The sequence below is a fragment of the Vombatus ursinus genome, unplaced genomic scaffold, assembly GCF_900497805.2.
Source record: "Vombatus ursinus unplaced genomic scaffold, bare-nosed wombat genome assembly UNPS02005236.1, whole genome shotgun sequence".
Taxonomy (NCBI): domain Eukaryota; kingdom Metazoa; phylum Chordata; class Mammalia; order Diprotodontia; family Vombatidae; genus Vombatus; species Vombatus ursinus.
Window position 1 is genome coordinate 10,454,361 of NW_020945014.1, and position 9,109 is coordinate 10,463,469.

The 9,109-nt window shown below is 36.7% G+C and overlaps 1 pseudogene; it reads left to right on the forward strand.

Annotated features, from left to right (window-relative positions):
• Window positions 1-3,416: 3,416 nt before the first annotated feature.
• On the forward strand, window positions 3,417-8,430 carry LOC114030462 (annotated as a pseudogene).
• The last annotated feature ends 679 nt before the right edge of the window (window positions 8,431-9,109 follow it).

Sequence of the window (9,109 nt, forward strand, 5' to 3'; positions counted from 1 at the left end):
ACTACTACTACTACTACTACTACTACTACTACTACTACTACTACTACCACCCCTACTACTATATTATTATTCATCTTTTATCCTGTTGGCTTAACAGAAGTCTTGTAGAGGATAACTGCTTAAAACAGGTTTTAAGAAGAAATTGAAGTTAAGTGACCAGTTGACTAGTGGAGCCCCAACGATTGGATCTGAACATGGCTCGTCTGTGCACCAATGAGGTAAAGCTAGTGCACGATGTTTCTACAAAAACACATATGAAATCAATCACTCTTCGCTTTCTTGGATGAATCAAGGATGGAATTATTCTATGAGCTCTTCCAACGTTTGTCTTTTTTTGCTTTAATCATCAGAACCTTAAAATACTTGCATATTCCATCTTATCTTCTGTATTCATAACATCCTGAAAAGTTGTTTTAGTATCTGTTTTGCTTCTTTTCGGTTTGTCATTAAAGCTGTCTTCAACCTGCCTACTCATTTTTTAATCTCCTAAAGATTATATTAGCCACACATTTTTCCCTTTCCCTTGAAATATGTCCTCAGATTGGTACAATTTTCATCTAATGAAATTTCATAAACCTCTCACTGAACAACATAATTATGTGCCTCTGTACTCGAGAAGGACTTCATTAAGCACTGCAAGGCTATGAAATGACCTCTCATGTCCAAAGGAAGTCAGATTTGGGGAACACACTCTGTCTCATAAATTAAACTCTAAAAACCAATTGGATTCTTCATCTTCTATTTACTTGGAATCCAAGTATGTATAAGGATATTCTAAACAATGAGGAGAACATGTGAATGACAAGAAGAGAGTGTGTTTTCCCACATTTACTGACTTAGTGCACATTTCAAAAAAACATAGTTCCCTAAGTTTGTGCCTATGATTCTGAGAATGAAAGACATGCAGTAAATAGGTAAAGCTCAGTGGCAGAGGTATCATTTTAATAAAAAGAACTGCCAAACAACTCTTTCCACTGGCTAGCATTTATTTATTGGTATTTTGCCTTTGGAACTAATGTTTTCTTTTTTAATTTTATTTGTGTCCCGGGGATAATCTTGTTTTTCCAGCCAAGACACCTGTGTATTACAGAGCTGGCATCTTTGGTCTTGCTCTAGGGTGAGTGGAATGGCTTTTGTATATGTTTATTATTATTGTATTGACTGTTATAATTTCACATTACTAGCTGTCTTACAAGATATGCATATGCCAGTCAGCAGTACGTGGTAGATTTTTCACCATTGGTGAAATGTTTCCTGGAAAGGATGCCTTAACAATAGTACAAATTGAAACTTAAGGAAAATATTAGGGGAGGGGCTTGTCCCAAATGCTAATATTTAAAGAGTGATATAGATTAAAAGTATACACTCACAAAAACACAGAATAACAGGGTTGGAAGGGACCCTAAAAGACAGCTAATGTAACCTGTAGAGGAAAAGATATCTCCTCTATGGCCTACCTAATAAATGGTCATGCATTCTTTATGGGAAAAAAAAAAACAGGAGGATGATGCAGAAGAGATATTCTTCAGTAAGTATTGTGTTTAATGATTTTTAAGACTCTTTCAAATTCTGAAACTCTGTGATTTCTCTGATCCCTGAAAAGTGCTCGTACAATTTCTGGTGAAGATACCCAGGTATGGGAAATCCACTTTATTTCAAGACAGAACAACCCATTTATGTATCATCTCTATTTGATTACTTTTTATTTAATTTAATTCAAAAATCATTTTTAAACATCTATTGTGATTCAAACTCTGTGTAAAGTGATGAAGATACAAAGACAAAAAATGACAATACTTTCTGCTTTCAAAGAGTTCATGTTGTACTGGTTGAATATAACTATTGGAAAAGTTTTCTCTTTGGTTGAATGACCCAAAATCAAAGTCTTTCTGTAACTGTCTTTCTCTCTCATACACACATAACCGTAAATTCCTCACACACTCTCTTGTTCTCCCTCCCTGCAACCCCCCCAAACACACACACACACACTAAACCTGTGGGACTGTACAAAAATGGGATTGTACAAAACAATGCTGCTTTTGCTTTCACATGACAACCTTTCATAAAATTTGGATACTTGGTTCCCTGGACAGTTGTGAGAGCAATAAGCTGAGGGCAGAGGACAATAGATCGTATAGTGAACCAGATATGATTAATGAGTACAGAGATGGAGGAATTCAGGTGAGGCTATGCATCATGGATGGTCATCAGAGATTCTACCCAAATCAGCTTAAATGTCTGCCTTTAGTACTGTTGGGCCCTGGTCAGACTGGTCTAATCGTTGTTAGAACTTCTGTGAAATATATAGAGCAATTGGAGAAGTAGGTAAGGCATGTGGCAATTTTATGGACTGCATGTGACATTATGTATATACTGTGACTCTTTTGGCAGTGTATGTAGTTCTACAGTATAAGCAGTTGAAGTGAACACAGATATTGCCTTCTTACTTTAAGCCTAAGGAAGCGCAATGTATCTCTATGTTAATTATTGAGAAAGGAAGTATAATGCCAGAATTATTCGTCATGTAGTACTTTACTCAATCCACTAACCAAGTGATCTCATTAAAAATCTCTAGAAATAGTTGTCTTCTATGCATCACAATCTCCTATCTTGCCATGTTACACTACTCCAAACAGTCCAGAGCAGTTTAAAACTCAAATTACTCTCTGAATTTGGAATTTAAACTGGGTATGATATAAATTATTGCTCAAACATATAACAAATAAGCAAGGTATATTTCCATCCATTACCACCTCCAATATGAATGTTTTCTCTCTTCCTTTTTTTGTGACATGTCACAGAACTGTACTATTGAGTATATACCATCTACATAGTTTATTGAACATAGAAAAAAAGAACAGAAGAAAAAAGTGTTCAAATTTTGAGTCCTCCTCTTCCAACCAGCTCCTAGAATTCATCCCTCTTACCCTTACACATGCCTTAGGGTAGTGAGGGGAACAGGCCCAAATCACTTGAGCAAACACATATGACAGACAGGAATAAGGAAGTTGTTGTAATTTCAACACCCCTCTTAGGGTTAGGGATAAAACCAAAATGAATTCAAGAGAAGCATAGATGGAGAAGGTTGTTTTATACTCCATTTTAATATCCAGGAGGATTTTCAATAAATCACAGCTCATTCCCCTCAAGACTCAACTCCACTGGGGCTATCTAATTAAAACCATGGCCACCACAGATTTAAGGAGTGCTCAATTCCCCTTCATCTAATGTGTTTCTGCCCACCCTCAGACCGAGTCTCAGGCTATGGAAGTCATGGAAATCAGGGGCTGATGTAGTACAACTACCTCAATCAAAAATCTTAGTCCATTCCCCTTGGTACCTTGCTGCCCTTGTCCTATATGAAAACCTAGAAATCTCTTTTAAGAGCTGAAGAATATAAGACCTCTGAGAACTGTATGAATGCACAGAGGTTTTATCTGTTCCCTGTGTTTCACAATTCTGTTTCTGCTGGGGTCCTTAAGCTCCCAAGAAATGGAATATGCTGCTGCAGAAACTCTCCTACACAGGTAAGGCTCTGAAGAGCACATAGCTGCTCAGCTATGCTGGTCTAGGATTTACCTTAATCCCCTGTCTGGGGGTGGTGTCTGTGGCATTATATCCTATATCTAGGGGAAGTTGTTAGTTAGAAGCTTTGGGGGATTCTCTGTTTCTGTCACAGTCATTTGTGGTCCACAGCTGAGTAATCTCCTACTTGGGAGCCAGGGCATGGAGTGAATTCAAGAGAAAATCTGAGCACGGATAACATAACTAGCAGACAGTCTCAGATCTGTGTACTAGATTTTTCTTTATTTAGATAAGAAACTAGATAGTTTCTTATCTAAATTTGGTATGTCATCTCTGGGAAAGATAGATTAATGACAGATATTTTTGTAAAAACAAACAAGCAAACAATAAATACACATAAATGAAAAAGAAAAGACATAATAGAAGGGTAGATAGACAGATAAATAGATAGATAGATAGATGTCCTTTTCTTCTCTAACGCTGCCACCACTCTAGTGCAGGCCCTTATCACTAAGTGCCTCGACTATATTAACAATCTTGCTAGAGTGTTGATTTGCATCAAGTCTCTCTCCACTCCAATCCATCCCCCATTCATTCATTAGAATGATTTTTCTTCAAGCATGGATGCTTCCCACCCATTGTCCCCATTCCATAAACTCTACCCATTGCCTCCAAGATCAAATACAAAATGCTTTGTTCGGCATTCAAAGCCCTTCATAACCTAGCCCCATCCTATCTTTCTAGTCTTCTTACACCTTATTCTCCAAAATGTATTCTCCAATCTAGTGACACTGGCCTCCTGGCTGTTCCAGGAACAAAACACTCCATCTCTCTGCTCTAGGCATTTTCTGTATCTCAAATGCCTGGAATGTTCTCTCTCCTCCTCTGCACTTATTGACCTATCAGACTTCCTTTAAGTCCCAACTAAAATGCTATCTTTTATTGGAAGCCTTCCCCAACCCTTCTTAATTCGTTTCTTCCCTCTGTTCATTGTCTCCTATTTATCTTGTATATAGCCTGCTTTGTATATATTTGTTTGCATGTTATCTCCCCCATTCGAATGTAAACCCCTTCATGGAAAAAACTGTTTTCCCCTCTTGTTGGTATCTTGGGGCTTAGCATATGACTAGCTCATGGTAGATACTTAGTAAATTTTTTTATTGATTGATTGATAGGCAGTTAAATGTCACAGCAGATAGAATATTGGGTCTGGAAGCAGAAAGACCTGAGTTCAAAACTAGCTTCAGAAACTTACTAGCTGTATGACCAAGGGCAAGTGACTTAAACTCTATTTCCCTCATTTTCCTCAACTGTAAAATGAGGATAATAATAGCACCTATCTCCCAGGATTGTTGTGAGGATCAATTAGATAATATTTGTAAAGCACTTAGCACTGCGCCTGGCATAATAGGTACTATATATATGCTAGCAATGAAAACAACAATAATAATCATTATTAGTAATGTTATTATAGATAGATAATTATTGTTATTATAGATAATTATCATTTTAGGTAGATAATTATTTTTACAAACAGATAACAATAGTTGTTATTGTTATTGTAGCTAGCATGTATATAATACCTATTATGCCTGGCGTAGTGCTAAGTGCTTTATAAATATTATCTAATTGATCCTCACAACAACCCTGGGAGGTAGGTGCTATTGTTTTCCCCATTTTACAGTTGAGGAAAATGAGGCAAAAAGAGTTTAAGTCATTTGCCTTGAGTCATACAACTAATAAGTTTCTGAGGCCAGTTTTGAACTCATGTTTTCTTTTTCCAGATATAGTACTCTATTATTATTATTTTTATTATAGATAGATGGTACTAGGTGGCACAGTGGATAGAGCATCAGGCCTGGATTCAAGAGGACTCATCTTCCTGAGTTCAAATGCTGCCTCAGACACTTACTAGTTGTTACTTACTCTTTGCCTCAGTTTCCTCATCTATAAAACGAACTGGAGAAGGAAATGGTAAACCACTCCAGTACCTTTGCCAGGAAAATCCTAAATGAAGTCATGACGAGTCAGACATGATTGAAAAATGACTGAACAACTACAAAGTAGGTAGAAAATGGTTGCAACATGCTTAATCTAAGACCGTATGTCTCTGTTTGTTCTTCCCCGTCAGAGACATACTGCTGTGGAAAGGACACTGCCTTTGACATCAGGAAACTTGAATCCAGATCTTAACTTTCACATACTTAAACCTGTGAAACACTTCTCTAATCACTGGACATCTCTCTGCTTCACATTTTTCATTTATAAAATAGTGATAATAATACTTCACTATCTACCTTGCAGGTTTGTTGAAAGGGAAAAAAATTTGTAATGAATGAATAATATAAATGTCACTCTGGCATAATTCATACAAGATTAGTCTCAGACAGGAAGACAGAAGTTAAAGCCTTACCTTTTGAACATATCCTAAGCAATTCATTCAACCTTTTGGAGTTCCTTAAAGACTTTAATAGTCATGAAACAGTTGCTGATCTGTCCTGGTATAAGGAGTTTCTTTGATACGAACTCCCTACATTGATGAAATTACATGTCCAGGCATATATGTATACATGCATGTTATTGCTTTTATTACTTTTATTATTTATCACTTTTTATTTAATTAAATTACTTAATCTTTTATATATAAATAAGTTATTTAATTAAATTAATACTATTTATTACTCTTATTAGTACATTATTACTTTTACTTGAATCTAAATGATTCTAAATTAAAATAGAGACAGAAAAACTCAGAGTCCAATCTATAACTGAGCAAATGTCCCTTTAAACCACATCTGACAAGTCACCCTGGGCCATTGTCAGTCATTTTGACTTTTATCTTGCCACTAGACTCCAATGACTTTGGAGGAGAGAGTGATGCTGATGACTTTGCACAGCTCTGTCTCATTTACTTGCAGTTCGACTGCAAGTCAAGACATTACCCTCATGGTGTCATTAGTCTTCTTCAAGAATGAAGGATGAAGGGGCAGCTGGGTGGTGTAGTGGATAGAGCACTGGCCTTGGAGTCAGGAGGACCTGAGTTCAAATCCGGCCTCAGACTCCTAACACTCACTAGCTCTGTGACTCTGGACAAGTCACATATCCCCAATTGCCTTACCAAAAATAAATAAATAAAAATTTTAAAAAAGGATGAACAAGAAGTGACCATCCCAGCTTTTCTTGAAAACCTTCAGTGATATAGAACTCAGTGTTTCCTAACACTTCCCATACCACTTTGTGAGCTCTAATTGTTAGGAAATTTAAATATTTTTGTTTGATTTGTTTTTTTTCTCTTTGAAGAAGACTACAATTACCTGTTAGGAACTTTGATCTGTTATTCCTAGTTCTGCCATCTGGGTACAGGCAGTACAGCTTAATCCCTCTTCCATCTGAGAATCCTTCAAATACCTCAAGATAGTGATCCTGTCTTTTCTTTCCCAAGTTAAACATCCCCAGTAGGTCCTTTATTCAGATGATTTTTATGTCCTTTGACATCCTGGCTACTCTTCTCTGGACACTCTCCAATTAATGAGTGTCTTTCCCTAAAATGTAGATCCTGTACACAATATTCTAGGCAAGTTCTGCCCAAATCAGAAAAGACACAGTATCACTTCCCTATGACCATATATTACACTGCTATTCATGCAGCCTAATAGCACATTAGATTTCTTGGATATTATATCAGGTTGTTTAATCTTATTGACTTTGCAGTCCCCTAAAATTTCCAGATTTCTTTGAAATGGATAGCAACCTATTCACACCCCACACCCCAAATATTTTCTTTGTTATGCTGACTAAAAAACCCCTCAAGTGTAAGATGTTATGTTTATCCCTATTAAATCGTATACTACAAGATTCTGATCCATATTGTGCCTTGTCAAAGGTTTTGTGGGTCTTGACTCTGTAATACAATGTGTTAATATCTCCTTAGTCTTTTGGAGAATTAAATTATTAAAGCAAATTAAGACCATATTAATTTGGATTTCAACAGGACCTTTGGGGATGCTGAGTGTGAACAGAGGCTTTTGGAAATCTAGTGTCCTCACTGTGAAGAGTAATATCCTGTGAGAATTTCAGTCAATAATCATTTATTAAGTATCACTCTGTGCCATGCACTGTGCTAATCACTAGAGGTAGGAAGAAAGGCAAAAAACAGTCCTTGTTCTCAAGGAACTCACATTTTAACATAAAAGACAACATATAAATATCTATTTGAGATGGGAAGTCACTAGAATCTGGTGGGGGAGGGTCAGCATTCTACTTAAGCTCTTGAGAGACTAGAACTAATTCTTAAAAGAATTCAGGAAAACTGTCTGCTAGATTCTCTAAGCCATTTCCTGCTAGCTTCAAGCCTTCAATGAAGATGGAATCAGGTAAGTTCTGGAGGCAAGAAGAGTTAGAAATGAAAAGAACCAGTGCTATATAAATGATACTAAGTAAGACAGACAAAGTAACTTGATTTTGACAATCAAATGTTGGCTCTATTCTTTACTGAGAAATCAAAGCTGTATTGTTCGAGTATTTATGTGACCTATTGCTCTGAATTCCAGTTCTCAGGTGGGAACATAGCAGTGTCTTGCCAAACTCTCTGTATTTCTGCACATCAGCTGAAGAAAGGGGATAGTTCAATCATTATAAAAAGTCTCTTTCTATATACATGAGATGTTTGGGTAGAGATGAAGGATTAGACAGTGTACAGGCCATGAAATCTCATAAAAGCCTATATATTGAAGTGTGGTGTCTAAAAGACTGTGGAGAATTTGAAATTGATGATGCCACTTCAGTTTTATTGGAGGAAAAAGTCATCATTTTTTACCTAGATGGAAGTGTGAACAGTTAATCAGGCAAGGCGTCATGTTCTGTCATAACAGCATCCTGAAAACATTGGCAGAATTTGTGCTTTAGTACAGTGCTGGGTCTGCCCCAGTTTAAACATTCACTTTTTTCATTTTACTTTATTGTGTTTCTAAAAGTTAGAAACAAACCTTTTCAACGTGATTTCAAGATGTTTTCTCTTTTGTGTCATGTGGTTTGCTAACTCTGAGAGTTATTATACATGTGGGTGTATAATAATTGTATGTATATATGTGTGAATGTATATACACCTACTTCTTTCCTTCTTTCCTTCTTTCCTATGGGCAATGGTGGTTGTGGTAAATAGTCCTGATATGTTGCCCCTCCAGTGTATTTAGCAAACAGACAAGTTTCCTAGTCTCTCAATACCTTTGTGTGGGTTAGCTTTTCATCAGCCAGCCAGATTTTTAGTCCCTGGACAGATGAAAGCAATCTTTTCCTTCTCTTTTTCAGACACAAGAATCTGGTAGTATCCACTAAACAAGTCCAAGACTTAAAAACACTGCCTGCCTAGTGGACAATCCAAGGCATCTTGTACCTGGGCATAGTATATTGGTCTACTTTAGTTCTCTTGCTGAACAAGTTCAGGAATATTCACACAAATTCATCTTTCCATTTTTTTAGGCACCATGACCGTGGGTAACACATAAGGGATGCTGGATTCTGTGATAATGTGATTAACCAGAATTTTTGAGATGGCTTCTCAGATCTTCCAAGAGGTACAGAGGAA